The sequence below is a fragment of the Pteropus alecto genome, unplaced genomic scaffold (genome assembly GCF_000325575.1).
Source record: "Pteropus alecto unplaced genomic scaffold, ASM32557v1 scaffold88, whole genome shotgun sequence".
NCBI lineage: Eukaryota > Metazoa > Chordata > Mammalia > Chiroptera > Pteropodidae > Pteropus > Pteropus alecto.
Genome location: NW_006494611.1, coordinates 293851 through 314838, shown reverse-complemented (window position 1 = coordinate 314838; position 20988 = coordinate 293851).

Sequence of the window (20988 nt, the reverse complement as noted above, 5' to 3'; positions counted from 1 at the left end):
CCCCTCCCCACGGGCGCCCGCAGCTTGCCCGCTCCGGCCGGTCGGTGCCTCCAGCCGCCCCGGAATGAACTGCGTGGAAGCCGCCCGCTCCACGAATGTGCATTCCGGTGCTCTTGGATATCCTGCCCTTAAACTTCTTGAAGTGCTGGTATCCCTAGAGTAGCTTCCTCTACTCTTTGGGGGCTCCAATTGCCCACTGACGCAACATTTTTAGGGGATAAGGGAGCCTAAAAATGAAGATACTATGTGCTTCAAATTCTTTCGCCTAGCTTTTTTTTTTTTTTTAATTGGTGGCCTTTTTTGACTCAGTTTCCACATTTCCGCACCTCCTTACACAGCTCAGCTGAAAGTTCACACCTGTTAGCATATTAGCCGTTTAAAACTATTTTCAGTTCAACTTAGATGTGTTCACAGTCTACAGCGGAATTTAGGTGAATGCACCTTGTTAGCAGTAGTCAGGGAAAGTTTTAATTGAAGGGGAGACCACGTTTTCTTCGGCTGCGACGCTTGCGAACTTCCACAAATAAGATCAAAGCAGAATAAATTTATGACTTGTCTTCTAGAATCTACATCAATACTGTAAGCATTATGATGGAGATACTTTGAATATTTTAACAATACTAAAGCTCTTTCCCAAAGCAAGGCCTTTAGAAAAAAATACTAGAAGAGAGAGAGAGAGAGAGAGAGAGAGAGAGAGAGAGAGAGAGAGAGTGTGTGTGTGTGTGTGTTATATTACCATTGTGGCAGAAAAACTATAAAGGGATGCTTTGCTGGCACTAAATGCTCAAGGAAGTGCCCACTGGCGCAGCCTTTTTTGAGAAAGGTTGGGGGAAGAGGATCCTAAAAAAATGTACATAGCATTTGATCAGCACTTTTAAAGCTCCAAAAGGTAATGGTGGCTGCAAAAGTGCTCAATATTGTATTGCTGTATACAGTGTCCTTTTAAAAACGTTGATCATGGTGAGGAAAACTAAATATCCATCAATGAATAATAGCCACCATTTAACAAAGGCTACATTTATCTAACACTTTACATATGTCTTCCTATTAAGCTCCTTCAGAATTATAATGCCCTAGTTTGCTTTTGTCGCCCAATAGCCTTATTGAGATATAATTAACAACCATACAATTCATTCATTTAAACGGTACAATTCAGTAGTGGAGATTTGTGCAATCAATTTTAGAACATTTTCATCACTCCCAAAAGAATCCCTGTACCTGTTAGCAGTCATTCCCCATTTCACACCAACTCTCCAGGCCCTAAACCAGCCGTCTGCAACCTTTTTGGCACTAGATCCCGGTGCTCCTGTGAGAATCTAATGCCTTATAATCTGAGGTGGAGTTGAGGCGGTGATACTAGCGCTGGGGAGCAGCGTTAAGTACATATGAAGCTTTGCCTGCTGGCCTGACACTCACCTCCTGCTGTGCAGCCTAATTCCTAACAGGCCACAGAACCAGTATTGATCCCTGACCCAGGGGTTGGGGATCCCTGCCTATACAACCATTAATTTAATTTCTGTCTCTATAGATTTGCCTAGTCTAGACATTTCATATAAATGTAATTACACAGTACGTGGTCTTTTATTCTTTCAGTTAGCATAATGTCAAATTTCATCCATGTTGTGGCATGTATCACTACTCATTCCTTTTTATTGTCAAATGTATCAGCATATGGATACACTATTCATTTATTCATTCATCCCACAATAGACATTTGGGTCATTTCTACTTTTTTAGCAATTAAGAATAATGCTGCTATGAAGAACACTGTACAAGTTATTGTATTGGCAGATGTTTTTATTTCTCTTGTATATACATCTAGAATTGTAATTGTTGACTCATTTATGTTGGCTCATAAAGTACTCCATGTTTAACATTTTGAGGAATTGACAGACTCTTTTCCAAAGTAGCTGCACTCCAACCAGCACTGCATGAGGATCCTAGTTTTGCTTTATGGGGCGCAAGTGTGTGCTCATGCGCACGCCCTCTCTCTCGCTCTCTAGCTCGCTCTCTCTTGCTCTCTCTCGCTCTAGCTCTCACTCTCGCTCGCTCTCTAGCTCTCTTGCGTGCGCGCTCTCTCTCTCTCTCTCTCTCTCTCGCTCGCTCTCTAGCTCGCTCTCTAGCTCTCTTGTGTATTGTTTTGTTTCTCAATGTGAGTGACTTCAGGTAGGACTGCTGAAGTTCCATTTGGACACAGGCTAAAGTATTCTGTATTATCTGAACTTTCAAGAATAAAGATTGGTCCTCTTCAGGTCTTGCGTGCTAAAAACATTTTAATTTGGACCCTCCCCCGGTTCTCACTAACACTTTACTACTCCTGCTAGGTAGACCTTGTGTCCAGTAAGCAATTGAGATTTATAGCAATCAACCATTTGTCTAAGATCACACAATTTCTAAGTAGTAGTACTAGGACTTAAGTCCTCCCTTTTCCATTTCCATAGCCTACATCAATGACCCGATTAGCTGCCCCATGTTATATTCATGACAGAATATTACACAAACTTCAAAATTTTGGTGTAGATTTATTTTTACTTACATCATCTTGAACAGATGTTCATTATTAAAAGGAAAAGAAAGTCCATTATAGCTCAATAAAACTGAGGAAAAAAGTAAAAATTAAAAATTTTTAAAGGAAAAGTAATAAACCATGTATAATCAGATTTAAAATATTTTTTGTGTGTGTTGTAGATAGATAAATCAATAGTCTAGAAGTTAATAATGTATATTTCAGAAGATGGACTTATGGTCAATATAAACGTCTATATTTTTTGCACTGTCTGAATGAATTTTTTGAAATGAGCATATCAAAAATAAAGTATTTTTATTTTTAAAACATTCTACCATGGACTATTTGGCAGCCATTAGAGATGATGTTTTAGAAGAGTATATGTTGACATGTGAAAATGCTCATGTTAACTATAAAAAGAAGACTGTCGAATACTGTTTATGGAATCAATTTTGTACAAAAAAATGTACACATGTATTGCCTGAAAACATATTGTAAAAATTTTTCTCAAAGTGCTAACTGGTTATCTTAAGGCAGTGGCATTATGAATGATTATTTTTCATTGTTTTCTATGTTCTGCAAGTTTTCTGCATTGAAAAGTAAAACTATTTCTAATTTTAGAAAATTATAAATTAAATAGGAAAATATTCTTTAAAGATAGAATTAAACACATAATGAAGACTTGTATACACAGTTACTGGAACACTAAGAACTTAAGATTTTCGTGCCACTACATTTAATGAGTCGTCTTAATGAAATGTGATACAGAGACATGCTATCAACATTTTAAATCTCTCTGAAGTAATGCATTTAAAAATAATTTTAACTTGACTAAAGTAAAACTCTAGGTATATTTCTTTCTCAAAAAGCAAAGATCTAGAAAGTCTAAAATAACTTTTAATGCTTCAACCAACAGTTTCCAATACAAATTATGCCCTATTTTATAAGTAGCTAGTGAAAGACTCGAGTCATATTTAAAATATTTCAACTGTTGTTCCATAGGCATCTCTGAGTTTTTTATCACAAAAAATTATCAGACATTGAGTATGAGACTATTAAAAAATTACATTAAACTCAACTAATGAGTTCAGTTGTCTTGATATTGTAGAGTCCCTTGATTTATTTCTTATAATATAGGCAACGCAGGGTAAAGGAAGAAAGGAACCATACTGATTTTCTTTTGCAAGTGAGAAACTGAGCCTCATTCCTCCCTAGATCCTAACCTAATGTAAAGTTGAACTCAATGCAAAAAAGACCAGATCATATACCTGACTGAAGAATAATAAATAGAGTTAAGAGCATGGGCTCTAAATATAGATCACCCATTTCAAGTCCAGCTTTGTTTGTTATTTTCTATTTTGGACTAGGCATGAGCGAGAAAGAAGTTTTTATGAATGTTAAGCTTTCATAAAAACTTAATTTTAGGCTTGTTTAATATAACAGTTAGCAAAAAATGCATATCCCTACTACTTACACCAAAATAAATTCTGGTTGTAACAAAGATTTAAGTGTAAAAATAATTGTGAAAATACTGCAAATAAATATGGGTAAATTTTAAACTATTGTTTGTTTCTGCCATAACAAAATGCCCAGAAGCCAATGGGGAAAGACTTGTAAATTTAAATACATAAACATTTAAAACTTCTCAATGGAAAAAAAATTACTGTAAAGTCTAAAGATAGCCTAGAGAAAAAAAAATGACTAAATTTCTTACCAAACAAAGATCTCTTTCAAATTGTAAGGAAACACAAATAATCCCATAGAAAATGGACAAAAACATGAACAGTTGACATAATACTAAATATAAATGGCAACAAACATAGCAAAAATGTTCACAACTAAAACTCTCAACAAAAGAAATACATATTAAAACATAGTTTATATACCACATTTTTCCTCTCTGAATGATAAACATTTGAAATTTTGATAAAACAGTTTTAGAAAAAACTTGGAGAACAGCAATATCAAAACACCAGTTTAATCCCTTTGGAGATATTTTTCAGTGGTATCGATAGTTAAATTAATCATACCATTTAAGACAGCAATCCAATTTACAGGAATTTATTCTACAATATAGGAATTTATACTCAATAAAGTTGTAAGATTTAAAAAACTTACAGTCACAATTAAGAAAAAAATAAAAGAGGAAAGGAAATAAAAACCAGAAAAGAACTAAATGAACCCTTAATAGAACAGCAATTAAAACAAGTTAGTCCATAAAATTGATTAATATGTAACCATTTAAAGAAATGGCATAGGGCCAGAGTTCCCACAATGTGCACAAACAGGCACCAGGATGCAGCAATGCATTCATATATCTTGTAAACACAGTGATAAACACAGTGATAAACGCAGTGATGCTTGATACATTGTGCATACTGCTGTCTCAAGGTAGTTAACAATTTCAGTATTAGACATGCTACATTATATTCGATGATTTCATATCTTTGCAAGCATTGTTTTTCAGCAATTGATGGAACAAAAAGCAAAAATCAATGTGGAACAGGAAATGAGGGTGGCAATGTCCACTGTGATTCCAAGAGAAGTGTGTAGTGACCAATGGGTAGACGCATCCCCATTAGTAAGTAATTGGATTACTTAAAAATGAGATTAAAATACTTTTTTCTACTAGTTTACATCTATTCCTTTTCACGTGTCTATTAAATTGTTAATACATAAATGCTTAAATTCTTTAGATCTAACTACTTAATAAATAAAATCATTAGGTATTTATTTAGGCAGCATACTGAGTACAGAGATACTAAGATGCTATGAACCAAGAAAGTTTGGGAACATTTGGAGTAGAAGGAGATCTATATGTGAAAATATAGAACTCTTTCACATATATTATTAGGAGAAATAAACTGCAGAACAGTTTGTGGGGGGAGGAGGCATTGGTTTCTTTCATATACTTTTTGCTACTTTTTTAAATGTATATGTATTATATTATTTTTTAAAAAGTAAAAGTTTCTAAATAAAATGTCATATCCCACACACCATGAAACGATAATCAAAACGTCAACCACCGAAATTCTCACCTGGGTGTGGTAAGGTATTTAAAATTTACATTATTTTTCTATTGCTTCATACAAAAACAAAATACCACAGATTTAGAGGCTTTAAACAGCCTACATTATCTGTTAAGAATATGTATTTACCACATGATGTAATGTGGCTTGATCTCATCTAATCAGTTGAGGCCTTAAAGGGAAAAGACTTAGATTTCCCCCAAAGGAAGGAATCCTATCTCCAGGCGGCCTTCAGACTCAAGACTGCAAATCAACAATTGTCAGAATTTACAGCCTTTCGCCTACCCTGCAGATTTCAGACTGGCTAGCCCACAGGATTATGAGAGCCAATTTCTTAAAAGCAATCCATCAATTTCTCTCTCCTCCCACCAACTCCTAAATTAGAATTTTCTCAGTGATAGGAGGGTCTTTTGTTATTCATAAGGAGCCATTATGAGCACCTGAGTTTATGCTAATGAGGTGATTTAGGGTGAGGCCCTTGGTAGCCTCAGGATGGGCTAGTCCCTAGAAAGACCAAGGGATTAGAAAGTTGGAATTTTCAGCCCTACCTTTGACCTCTAGGAAGGAGAAAGGGGGAAGGAGAAGGCTGGAAATCAGATCTCTATAAAAATTCTTGAACAATGAGATTTGATGAGCTTTTGGGTGGTGAACACATCCACATGCTGGGAAGGCTGCACACCCTAGATCCATAGAGTCAGAAGCTCATGCACTCAGGGCCTTTCCAGACCTCGCCCTTGTACTTCTTCATGTGGCTATTCGCCTGTATCCTTTATAATATCGTTTATAATAAACTGGTAAAAGGGTTCGTGGAAACCTCCAATTTATAGGTGCAAGAGAAACAGGTGACAACCTACACTTGGAGATTATTTCTGAAGTGGGGGCAGTCTTGTGGACTGAGCCCTGAACCTGTGGGATCTGATGCTGTCTCCAGGTCGATAGTGTCAGAATGTATCTGCACCCAGATTTGTCTTACAGCTTTTTCTTTGATTCAAGCTGTTTTTGCCTAGATAATGGATGGCTTTGTGACTCACTTGCTTTTCTCCTCCACCCTTATCCTTCCACCTCTGTATGCCTACTCCCTTAACCTTTAAGCCTTATGACAAGGTTGTGGCCAGTGTCAAGTCTTTTAAGAAAAAAGCCTCAGGTCTATGATCAGGAGGAAAATAAGTTTTGGTTAAACTAAGAATAACATAATTAGTTTTAAATGTGCTTCAGCCCCAGGCCCATTGAGGCAGAACAGCCTCAGGACCACCAGTCCAGCCCAACGGTCCAGGCTACGGTACCAGAGGGGATGGTGCCATGGATGATTCCAGAACCAGACACAATGATCAATTACTCTAACCCCATCCAATCAGTAGTGCCCATGACTCCAACTCCCTTAGTTTCCAAGACTAAGGATTTTCCCCCTACGTATAAGCTATGCCCTCAAGACACCTGGGGAGCAGGTTTTTGAGACTTATACCTCACCTGTGTTTCCGGGACTGGCAACTGTCTAAAATAAATGCTTGCTTTCTTTTGCTGCAAAACCTGTACATATTTCATTGATTTAGACACACTTAGACAGATGGACCCCTTTGCTCTGGTAACAAGAATTGAGTTAAATTTGTAGGTCACCCACTCAGTGTCTACTGAGAATTGGAGAACTGTTTGGTAGTGTTGGAAAAAATACATCAGAGAGGATTATCTGCTTTACTCAAAATCTACTGATTTAAATGTTAATCATATCTTTAAAATATCTTCACAGCAACACCTAGACTAGTGTTTGACTAAGCAACAGGCACCATAGCCTAGCCAAATTGACAAAATTAACCATCTCAGTCTCTGACTTTCCCTTAAAGGGCTCACCTGATTAGGTCAGCTCCACCCAGGATAATCTTTTTGATTAAGTCAATTTATTAGGAGCCTTAATTGCATCTAGCCATACAGTAATTCCCCCACCCCCACCCCTTATCCACAGAGGATATGTTCCAAGACTCCCAGTGGATGCATGAAACCATGGATAGTACTGAACCCTATATATGTTTTTTTTTCCTTTACATACCTTTTCCCTTAAAGGAAGCAATCACAAGATGGTGGTAGGCCATCTTAGAATTCTGCCTACCACAATGGAAAGAGGATAGAACTTAGTGGTGACTCAGAATCTGTGAAGTACACTTATAGCCAGCCAACTTCTCTCTGACTTCGTCTATTCACTCATTCTTCTACGCATTTATTCATCTAACTTATGTAAAGCACTTAGAAAAAAAAATGGGCATATAGTAAACAGTAAAGTGTTGGCCACTGCCATTTTAATTTTGTGTTTTAAACAATTATTGATAGTACATGCCCAGTGCTATGTGTGGTAGAAGAGAATACTAAAAAAAAACCAGACTGATTTCTGTTTATAGCCTGGGGTTGAGGCGGGGGACAGCCTTATAAATAAACAATGATAATTCAACAGACCACATAGTATTACAACTCTGTCCTATATAGGATGGACATTCAAAGGAGAAATGCCAATTCTGTGCTGAGAGGTCAGTGTGCTTCCATAGGGCAGAAGACAGTTTAGTGGCACCTTGAAGAAACTATAGTTTGTCATGTAGTCAAGGAAGGAGACATTCCCAAGAACAACATGAAAAAATGACCAAAGGTATTAAAAAGGATAATTCAGCCCAGTTGAAGTTTTTTTTACTATTTACGTAGAATTAGGAATATTTCCGTTTCATTGTATTATCTACTTCATTGTAACAGTTTGTACTCATGTTATTTTCAACTATATTTGGTATTTGATAAATATCTAATGAATGAATGGATGGATTTTGGACCCAACTAGGAAGAATACTATAAACCATATTAGGAGGTTTGGAAATAGTGTTATTTCTGAAAGGGAATTTAATATAATATTAAGGGCAACAACTCCAGAGTCCAACTGCTGGCTCTGCCACTTACTAGCTATAACCTTGGGGAAAATATTTAATCTCTCTGTGTCTTGTTTTTCTCATGCATAAAATTGGGATGAAAATAGTGGCTGCTCCAAAAGGCTAATGTAAGAATTAAGTAAAATAATATATATAAAACTTAAGAACACCTGGTATATATTATATGTTCAACAAATGATGATGATGCCAGATAATAAACAAGCCATCACAAGTTTAGAAGTAGGAAGATCACTTAACCACGTTTGGATTTAGGAAGAGAATTTTTATTAGTAGAGAGAAAGAAAGGGATCAAAATCAAAATAGAAAAGGCAGAAACCAATTAAAAAGCTAATTGCAAGTGTACAGAAGCCTGAACGAAAGCAGCTAGAGAGAAGAAAAAGAGAAAAATTGACAGCTGAAAACTACTGGTCAGATATTTTTAGAATGTCCCTCAATTTGGTTTTGTTTGATGGTTTCTCATGATTAGACTGCAGTTAGGGATTTGGAGGAAGAATACCACAGTGGCAAAGTGTCCTCATCACATAATATTACAGACGTAAAATGCCGTCCACATGTTGTATTACTGGTGATATCAGCTTTAATTACTTGGGGAAGGTAGTGTTTTTCAGATTTCTTCACTGCTATTTTTTCCTTATCCATATTGTGTGCTTCGGAAGTAATAAATCTAACCTACATTTAAGGCCAGGGGTGGAGGGGGAGTGGAGGGGAGGAAACAGAATTCAGCTCTACTTTCAGAAGGGGAGAGAATCTACATATATTATTTGGAATTCTTCAGTAACAAAAATTTGTCCCTTCATTCTTATTTATTTATTTATTTATTTATTTATTTATTCAATGACTTATTTATATGAACATGAACTTATGGTTATTTACTTAATACTTTGGATAGAATACAATACTACTTTATTTTCTTGTTCAAATTGTTCCAGCTTTGACTATTAAAGCTCTTTCAGGTTGGCTTCTATGTCCTTTGACAAACTCCTATCATTTTATTTTTTGAGTACTTACCTTGCTTTTTGTCATTACAAGATGCTCTAAGTTCATTTTATATTTTCTCTACTTCAGCCCAAGAATAACTTATTTTTCCAAATATTCCTTTTGATTTGCAGTTTGTCCCAGATTTAGCCAGTAGGAATCTCTTCAAAACGGTTGTGAGTTTTTTTGGACATCACTCACCAATATTTGAGCAATGTTTACTTTCTAGCACAATAAGATGTTCCAGGTTCACCTTGTACTCTCTATCCTCTGTTGTGGAATTAGCCATTTCTCCAAAGAGACCTGGTTCCTTTTATTGAGGAATTGTATTTAGAAACCAAGGTCTGGGTGATAAATATATATCTGCTTCTTTTAAAATACAAAATTTTATCAAAGACATTTTTATAAACTAAACTTAAAAGATTTCAGAACTTTATTCTTAGATATGAAAGATGAGCTAGAATGCAATGGATCCAAAAAAAATTACCTTTCTGGACTTTGGTGGTCCTGAAAACTAGGAGTTACCTTATTGTAAATGTGGACAATTTTTTTTATATAACAATGCTTTTGCCAAAAAGGAGACAACCGCCACAATCTTCAAATAGTAGGCTTTCCTCCAACCAACAGTCAGGTCAATGTTTCTCAAACATTTAAATAAACTCTAATTAGTGCAAGGAACTCTAGTCTGTGAATTATATTTTGTTTTACTTTTTAAAATGTTGATAATGACCCACTGAATTGATACCATGATTCAACAATAAATGATCACTAGGAGTTTTAAAAAGCATCAAGTACCCATAATAATTTCAAGTAAATGAGTCTCATACTTAAATGAAAATACTGTTTCTAACAGTAATATGCTTCTGGAGTTTAATAACTGAGCAGTCATTACATGCCAGACACTGTATCATTACTTTTATATATACTGCTTCACTTAATCCTCTCATTACCCTTCAGAGGTGGCCATTATTATTTTTCATTTCTCAAGAAAAAACTAAAGCTCAGAGAGGTTAGCTAACTCACCAAAGACCATATAACAAACAAAGGATCAAGTCAGAATTTTAACTCGATCTTTCTGATTCTACAGCTCATGCCCTTAACTGCTACATCACAACGTTTTAGTACCATGGCAACCTAATTCAAGTAGAATGGGCATAAAAATTAGATGATTAGAATTGCTTAAAGCAGATGGTGGAGGAAGTCAGATTAAGAGGGAACAACTGATTTCAGATAGTGTGAACCTGGAACAAGAATGTAAACTTGAGAACCAAACCTTGCCTGCAGATCTTCCAAACATCTTTCTACTTTGCTCAGTCACCACTTGGAGCTACCAGACCTGAGATGTTCAGTCTGGATTCTCTGCAGAGCATGCAGGATACTCTTTTTTCTTCTGAAAAATTATGCATCTCCTCTTAAGAGTTTCTTTTTGTCAAAAATTATACCTCATTTAAAGAATCAGTTAGTTCTCCAGGAATTTTAGAAACTACAGTGCCCCATTCCTGTCTACAATTATTTCCCCTTTTCCAAAGATAACCACTTTTAACTTTTCAGCTTATTATTTTGCCATCTTTTATACATCTAAATAATATGAGTGCATTATCTATTGACTTCCCACCAAGGAAGAGGAGGCCTTAGCTTTCATCTTTTTACTGCTTCCACTAAAACATGCACACCTTCTATTGCTCTTCCTTTAAATTAGTTTTATTGGAATTTAGGTTGGATTTATATATATATATTATATTAGTGTTCCAGGCTCACACTAATTATATATATATAATTAATCATATATTCAGAGCTGAGCCTAAAGATAAATGAGGATTACTTTTCTGGGGTGACTTAGTATTTTTTTAGAGTTTTTAATTATTTTTTAAACTTGCTTAATGTTCTAACTACTTATCAACAATTCAATCCCAAACTCTTCACTAGTTGTCTAAATGTCCTCTTAAGAAGTTCATTCACAATAAGAATTCTAACAGATTCATCTTGAAACAGTCTCTCTTGGGGATTTTTTTTTTTTTTATCTCCTCTAAATTGGACTAGTTATAATCTTCACTAGGTACCAGCTATCATCCTGAGGTCTCCCTTCACCACCATGCAGGGGATTCACTTCACCTCTCTCCTGTGTTAGAGTCCCTTATTTACTCCTTCAATTTTTTTTTGAAGGATCACAATGTTCAGTTGTTTCCTCAAAAAGAACATGGGGAAATAAAATTTTCTACATTTTTCTATGTCTTAAAAGTATCTTTATTTTACTTTATAACTTATAATAGTTTGTTTCACTATAAAATTCTAGTTGGAAATCATATTTCTTCAGACATTTGAAATTCATTGCTCAAGTATCTTCTTGTTTGCAATGTTGCTATTGAAAAGCCTAAGCAATCTTTACCCTGTCTTTTGTATGGGATCATTCTTTTATTTATGGAAGCTCGTAATATCTTATTTTTGTCTTAAGTATTCTGGAATTTCTTGATGATCTGCTTTGGTATGTGTCTATTTATATCTAAGTGTTGAGCATAGGGTTTTTCAATCTTGTACCACACGTATTTCTTTTGGGGCCATGTTCTTGAATTGTGATGATTCCCCCCTCTTTTTTCTCTATTCTTGCTTTTTTAGAATGCCTGCTATTGGCTATAGTATCTCCTAAACTGATATTCTAATTTTATCGTTTCTGTCTTAGTGGTAATTTCTTAATCTTTTTGCTCTATTTCCTGGAAGATTTCCTCAACTTTATCTTCAACTTCCCTACTGAGTTTTCATTTTTGTTATCATATTTTTGATTTCCAGAAGCTCTAATTTTCTAAAATGAATAAATATATAATTGTCTTAGTCCATTTGTACTGCTATAACAAAATACAACAGACTGGGTGGCTTATGAAAAACAGAAATTTATTTCTCACGATTCTAAAGGTTAAGAAGTCCAAGGTCATGGTAGGGGCAAATTTGGTGTCAGGTGAGGTGTCTGGTGTCTACTTCTTCATAAAGATCTGTTTTTTCACCATACCCTCATGTAATAGAAGGGGCAAGGCAGCTCTCTCTGGTCTCTTTTTTAAGAGAACTAATTCCACTCAGGAGGGCTTTATTCTCAGGATCTAATCACTTCCCAAATGCCCCACTTCCTAATAGCATCACCTTGGGGATTAGGATTTCAGCTGATGAATTTGGGGGGACGTAAACATTCAGTCTATTGCATGTATGCAATGTATACAATAAAGTGTATTTTTTTATGCATTTCAGGAATAATGTATTGATATATATTATATATTATATATATTCTTGTTAGGTTTTGGCTATATTAATGATATTATTGAGGAACAATCTTTTGTAAGTTTGTCCTCTTGCTTTGTCTCTGTCTTCTTCAGGTTGACCCACATTACTGTCCTGACTGATGATGTTCTGCCTGTTCACTATGGCCTTGCCACGGACTTCCTTAAAAAGGGTTAATTTAAACTCTCAAGGAAGCTGAAGCAAGACAACCACTGCATACAAAAAATATTCAGTTTCTATTCTCCTTGGAAGGTATATGTAGCATTGGCAATACAGCCCTTTCTGCATACATCTGGGTTTGGATTTGTTACTTAGGTTTTCAAAACAAAATAATAAGCATGAAACTGCTTAGGGGTAGGTAATAGAAATTGTAAAGAAAAGCAAGGGAATAAATAACAGAGAAGTGAGAATAGCAGTTACCTCTTGGGATAGGAGAAAGATTTTTTTAATTCATTAATTTTTTTTATGGTGACATTGGTTAACGAAATCCAATAAGTTTCAGCTGTACATTTTAACAGTAAGACGGGATACAGGGGGTCAAATATGTGGTGACAGAAAGAAATCTAACTATGGGAGGTGAACACACACACAGGAGAAAGATTTTCAATCTGGAATGGGCATGAAAACAGTTTCTAAGGTACTAATGTTTTCTATATTAGACCAATGGGTTTCTGGGTGTTCATTCTATTATTTTTATTGTCTGGACTGCTCAATTTTTATATGCTTTTATGTAGGTATGATACCCTAAATTTTTTTTAAAGATAAATTGCGAACTAAAAAAATGATAGCATTTTCAATTTTAATATAAAATTCCTTGTATTTTAGACTTAATTGCTTTTGCTAATTTTGACTTTACCATTTCCATGAGGCATTTTGAATGATAACTGCAATGATATATACTCTGTAGTACTTTTAAATATATATTTGGGATAAGTAAAACTACTTTGAAACATAGATGAAATTTAATAGTGTTTTCTCTAATTTCCAATATAAAAGAAATTTCAAAGCCAAAAAGATGGAAATAAAAAACTTTCAAAAATTTTACTGTCCAATACTCTCAAGAATTATTAAGACGGGAGAGGAAATTGGTTTTCTAAAACATATTTTTAAACATGCCATATCATTTCATAATGGCATAAAATGTGCATCAAAGAAAATTATTCTAAAACTGTATAAAGCACGGCAGTGCCACAGTTCTGGTCAACTGTGATAAGAGGAAGTGGTTGGAGCCCCTATAATCTGCATGTGAATTTGATTAGAGTTATTTTGCTTTAAATCTATACTTGGTGATGTTAAGAGGAAGATATTTTATTATAAAGAACATTAAATCAGGTAGATGCAGTTGGGCAAATGGGAAAGAAGACATCTGCTCTAATTGAGGGGAGATAGAAAATTTTTTCTTAGGTTCGTTGAATCATTTGACTTGGTCTGTTTTTCTTTTGTGAGTTTTTCATTTTGTTTCCTGTGAATAAGCTAATGATTTTTATAAAGGAGTTGCTATAATACTAATGACACACTGCTATTAAGAAACCATAAGAGCAGGGTATGGAGAGGATACATTAGATTCAATCCACTGAATAAAGCTAGGTTCTTATCCATAAATGAAGTTTAATTCCTCTGCAAAGCATTATTAGAAAAACTGGTTAACATCATCAATGTACAAATATACATTTGTATAGAGACTAAGGTAAGATTTTTGAAAATTCTAGTGTGATCTTAAGAAGAACTGATTCTTATAAAAACAGCTTGTCATTCATTCATCAATTAAACATTTCTGGAATATACATAACATGTTAGTATTTGCTAAGTGCTAAGTATTACAAAGAGTAGAAAAAGATATGGTCAATTTCTTTAACCATCGTATTGTTTTGATGGGTATATGCTAAGTAAAATTTAAAAAATTATATGAATTCCCCATCCTCTCCCCAGAGAGTAAAGCATAGGAGAAAAGAGAAAAAGGAGATAAATGCCTGGATCCTCAATTTCCTTTGAATTGTCCAGTTTAGTAATTAAATTGTGTATAAGCTTTAATACCAAGATAGTAATCCATACAACTCTTATTTATAGGTCATATTGTTTGTTTAAATGAAGATTCGGTTGGCATGCATCATGAGAAAGACCAAATATGACTTCACCCAGGAAATGGCTTACGAACTTAAAAAAATTTGTTAATGCACCCAACTGCAGTCTTGATATGTTATTACAATTTTGTTTTCCGAAAGTGGCTTACAGACTTTTTTTTTACTTCTTTTTCTGATCTTGCTTTGTAAATTCTTTTTCTACCACAGCCAGAAAATAGAAACATTTTTTTTCTTCTCTACGAAGAATTATCTTCTTGGGGAAAAGGGTGTCATTGGTAAAATGATATTTTTGGAGAATAACATGTAATTACCTTACAACAACTCGGCAAGAGTGATAACTCAGAATTTTATCTTCTTGATGATCCCTCATTCAAAGACATCAGTTTTCTAGGCAAATATACTGTGAAAGCATTTTTAAAACATTTTATTGTTATTATTATTTTTACTGCATTTTCTATTTAAAAATGTTCATATTAATGGGTTGGAGGAAGAATAAAGTGATCAGAACCTTAGGGGATTGCATTACTAATAAAATTATTTTTTAAAGTAATAATATTTAATACTAAAAATAAAATCTTCAGTAAAATGGAGAAAAAGCTCCAATTTTGACTTTTTATTATTCTACAAGTATTTACCAGACATTTACTGTCATATATTTTTCTAGGTACAGGTGGGATATAATAATGAGAAAGAACCCTTGTTCCCTAAGAGCTTTCATTCATCAGGCAAAGAAAGTGACTGAACAGGCAATTACAACAAAATGGAACAAGTTTCAGAAGGGAGAAAAGACTGGGTTCTTTTAGAGCCCAGAGCAGGGTATCATAACATAATCATGGGGGAAGGCAATGCACTATTTCCTGGAGGAAGTGAGGTTTAAGCTGATATCCTACAGTAACAAACTACACTATACATCTATAGTCAAAATATATGGGAATTATAAAGATAATGCTTAAAGACACATCCTTAAACCTTTACAAACTTGACGTTCGACAGGTAATTAATTTTATAAACTAGTTTACAAACAGATGATCATTAAATAGGCAATGTTATCCCCACTTTAAAGAAGAGGAAGCATGTTAAAGATGTAAAGATATAATTGAGATTCTAATCCCTTGAATCAATGTATATGGAGTTTAGGCATCTTCAAAAAGGTATAAGTATATAATGGTTGACATAAAAAGTTTAAGGCTTCTTTGCATGTCAGTTTAAAATCAAAAGAACCAAGAATGTAAAATGTTCAGTTATTGAGGAAATCTCAAAGAATACTGAATAAGACAATGAATAAGTATAGTTTCATTTCACCATCACTAATCAAATATATTATTATTTTGAAATAAAAGGCAAGTGAGTTTTGGCACTTCTGAGGAATCCTGTATTACAAAATATTTTATTGATTTCAACATTATTTTAAGAACATATTTATAAAGCCACTTGTATGGGTACCTCTGAAGAAAAAAAACAATTGAAAAAATAGTCAGGTTGGAACTTCACAATCTTGGCCAAGTTGTCTAAAATCTCTGTGGGAATTTACCATGTAGGATTATTGTGAGAAAATGATATGTAACAATGTATTTTGTAAACTCCTAATAATACTTTAAGTTTACTTCCCTTCAACTTTCTCTTATTTTCCGAGGGCTGAGACCAGTGTCTTATTAATAATAACATAATCAAGGAATTGTTTCCAATCATATACGATTGGACACTGTTGGGGAGGGAAAGGGGTGCTCTGCGTCACCACTCTTCTCTCTATGATCAGCGCTGCTTTTATAACTCTTCTACGTATTAGACTTCATTGTAAGCCTATCACAGCAGAAACTTAGTTTTGTAAAATTATGGAAAACTATTGCAGTAAATCATAATTATTTAATGCAGATATTCTCAAATTTATACATTTTAAAGTCAATGAGTTGGGGGGGGGCATACAAGCAATGTTTCTTAGGGCTATTCCAAATTTGTGTTATGATATGGGAGCCATGACTTCTTTAAAATGATTTTTGTAACCAGACCTAACTTGAATTGATCACCTATTTGGTTCTTATAGTGATTTTCATAAAGTCTACTCACCTGGCAACAATTTTGTCCAACTTTATGGGATTGCCTAAAATCAGCGCTTAATTTCTGTCCTAAGTTTTCATATGTTTATCTCCTTTATAGACCTTGAGCATGTAGTAGGCACTCAAAGAACAATTATTGATTAGTTGATAAATGTGAATGTTACAGTCCCATGCCTCTCCATATTCTGGAATTTAGCAAAGTAAGCCACATAAAAATCTCAGGTCTTGAACAAACAGTTCTCCCAAGAAGACATGTAAAAGGCAAACAGATATAAGAAAAGATGCTCGACTTCACCAGCTATTAGGGAAATGCAAATCAAAACCACAATGAGATACCACCCCACACCTACTAGAATGGCTATCATCAACAGGACAAATAATAACAAGTGTTGAAGAGGTTGTGGGGAAAAAGAACTCTCATAATACTACTGGTGGGAATGTAAATTGGTACAGCCACTATAGAAAACAGTATGGAGGTTCTTCAAAAAACTAAGGATAGAATTACCATATGACTCAGCAAACCCTCTTCTGGGTATTTACCCAAAAAACTTGAAAACATTTATCCACAAAGATATATGCCCCCCAGTGTTCATAGCAGCATTATTCATGGTGGCCAAGACATGGAAACAACTGAAGTGTCCATCAATAGATGATTGGATAAAGAATGGGTACATATTTACAATGAAATATTACTCAGCCATAAGAATAGATGAAATACATGGGTGGACCTTGAGATAATCATGCTAAGTGAAATAAGTCAGATAGAAGTTAAGAACCACATGATTTCACTCATATATGGGATATAAAACTAAAAATAGCAAATAAACTTGACAAATAGAGACTCATGGATAAGGACAGTGGATTTGTGGTTACCAGAGGGAAGGGGGAAGTGGGGAGACAGATGCGGGTAAGGAGAGGGTCAAATATTTGGTGATGGAAGGTAATTTAACTTTGGATGGTGAATACCCATGCAATATACATATGACATATTATTGAGTTGTACACTTGAAACCTATTTGGTTTTATTAACCAATGTCACCCCAATAATTTTAATTTAAAAAATTCATGTTGACTGTTGTGGATGTAGTAGGAAATGAGCTTTGAATTCAGAGGGATTAAAATCCCAACAATACCTTGACATCTCTAAACATGTTCCTCTTCTTTAAAATGGGAAGTAATGATGCCCACTGCAATAGAAAGTTGGGAGACAAAAGCACTTAACACTTATAATTCAATTCTCTCTCATAAAAACATGGATCCTTTATAGATCATGAACTCTTTGGGAGCAGGAACCATATATCTATTTAAACAGCTAACAAAATGCCTGGTGTAGCATGTAGTATACAGCCAATTTTAAATTTTAATGGTATTGAACAAATAGTAGTGGGTTTCCTATAAATAACAAGATAAATTGGAGACCTTATATAACTAGATATTTTGTTTACAGACTTATTTTTGGCTATTATTGCCTTCATTTTTCTTTAGTTGTGTACATGTCAAGATAGTTAATGTTTTTTGAATAAATAATGTATTTTATGTGTTAAGGCTTTCAATAATGTGGGTTCAATTGAATTATGGAGCTGTTATATAAATGGTAAATAAGAATGAGTCCCTTCCCTCAAGCAGCTTGCAATCTAAATAAAAATGTGTAAATGTCCTTACAGAAAGAGCATTTAAATTTAAAAATAAAAAGAAAGAGCATTTAAAAGCATTAAGAGCATTTAAAAACAACAAACAAATAAATGTGCTATATTAGAATGGCTTTCAAACTTTTTATATCTTGAGCCAGAATAAAAAAATACATTTTATATGGTTACCAAGCATATATACACATATATTACTAAAACAAAATTTCATGAAACAATGCATACTCTTATTTTATGGTTGCATCCTGATATTTTCTTTTTATCTCATCATTTTTTACTGCATTTTGTTTAATTTAAAAAATTCTGGAATCTGACAACTAAACTTAGTTTATGAATCCATAATGGGTCATGACCTGCAGTTTGGAAAACATTGAACTTGTTAGGTTGCTAATAATACTCTTTGTTTATCTATGATAACATGACTTCCTGGCTTCCTCTTTTTGGATCAGGTAAAGTTAAGGATAATATATGAAATGACACTCAAAGACAATAATTTTGTATGAGGTAGGAATTGTTTGACAGGAATAAAGTTGATAAAGCTACAGTTTTCTCTAGAGAATAATCTAGGGTCCAAAGTGTGAACTAGGCAAAGTTGACTAGAGAACTGTGGGAACAAGAATGATGAAAAAGCATTATCTCCAGTGGCATTAAATGAAACAAGAGCAGAGCTGGAGACATTGATAGGGTAAGAGGTCGGTTCAAGACATTTGAAGAGTAAGATCAGCTAAGAAGAGCCGGGGGAAAACAATTGACCGAAGCTTATGGTTGGTTAGAATGACCCAGAAATATTTGATAAAATATTATGGATTGAGGGAAATATAATAGTCAACCTAAACATAAAGCAGATTTGATGCAAGACCCCATATTGCAAAATTGTTTTCTGGGATTATGTTTGCCGGCAAACGGTCATTTTGATGTGGTTTCTGCGCTGATGTTTTTTTATACATTCTCAAAAATTACTCCGAGTTGCTTACGCTTACTAACTACAATTTATACTAATCTATCTTTACTTTTGCACAGTTTCCTTATAATCAGGCAATTTATGTCAGACCAAAAACATTAACTTTTGAGATAATAACATATGTTCAGTGCTTACTATGTGTCAGGCATTGTTGTAGTCACTTTGCACATGTTCAGTCATCTAAACCTTGGAATGACCTTTTGAGATATATAGTATCATTACTCCCTATTTTACAAATAGGCAATATAGGCAGAAATAATTTGCCCAATATCATAGCTAGCTAGCAGCAGAGTCTGGCTTCAGAGCCCTTATTCTTAAACAATCTCCAATACAGGCTGCCTGAGGATGGTGTGGTCTGGGGAGAATAGCAACTCTCACATTGTGTTTCCTAGTACTAGAGCCCACCCATCTGACCTAGGGATCCCAGGCCTGCCTGATTCTATGACTCAGTAGCAGCATACATCACATATACATGTTGCAAAAACTTAGGAACAATGATGTATATGAAAGAAATGATAAAATATTTAATGTTATGGCAATTTATACAAAGAAATTATGTGAATTCTAGTGAGATTAATCAAAGGAAGTTATTTCTGATATTAGCAAAAAGGAAAGCTTTTGTAAAACAAGGAAATACCCCCAGGCAGAGTAGTCACAATGCCTCTTTGCACCACAATTTAGACACTGTGCTGGATACCTTCTGTTTATCCCTCCGGGCCCTCCTTCTCTCTACCCTTTGTCAGGCTGCTCTATGCCCTGGGAGACTGACTGTGTAGACTGCATCAGCAGGATTTTTGCCTTTTAGCTTTGGATGGATAAAGCCAATAGACAGTCCCAGTAGGAAATGGTAGGAGGTCAGAGAGCAATGGGAACTAGTTCTACCATCTCATATCCGTTTGCATCCATCGATTGAAGATCAGAGTACTTGTCAGATGACTCTCTCCACAGAGTTTCCGAGTCTCCAAGTTCTGGAAGTCACAGATTCCTCTTGATCTGCAGGCCTAGCTAGCAGTTCCAAGGGAGCCCAACTACTACTGGGCTATATATCTCATGTACTTTCCCCCTATCTCCATTGCACTTTTACTAACCCCTTCTCTTTTTAAAACTCTCCTAAAATTATCCAATTTGAGTATGCCATCTATTTCTTGCCAGATGTTAAATAATAAAAACCCTTTAGGACTGTGCTATTTTTGACCCTTACCCTAAAAAATTTGAAAATAAATAAGATAAAATTTCTAGGATAGTTATAACGTAGTTTTCCCAAAAACAATGAAACAATATTTGTTGTTTTCTTGTATTTCACTCCATTTGTATTGGAGAAGGAAAAAAAGAAGGGAAAGTGGGAGAGGGAGAAAAAAAAGAAGGATGAAAATAAGAAATTAACAGTGAAATTGAGACTAATCAGATGGGCAGCAGGATATTGTCATTAAGAATTTAGTTTTTGATGTCATAAATCCTGGGCTGACCCACACAGCCAGCTACTTACTAACTGTGTGATATTGAGAAGGATATGTTCTCTCACCTCTAAATTGTTGAAAAATAACATTTTCTTTT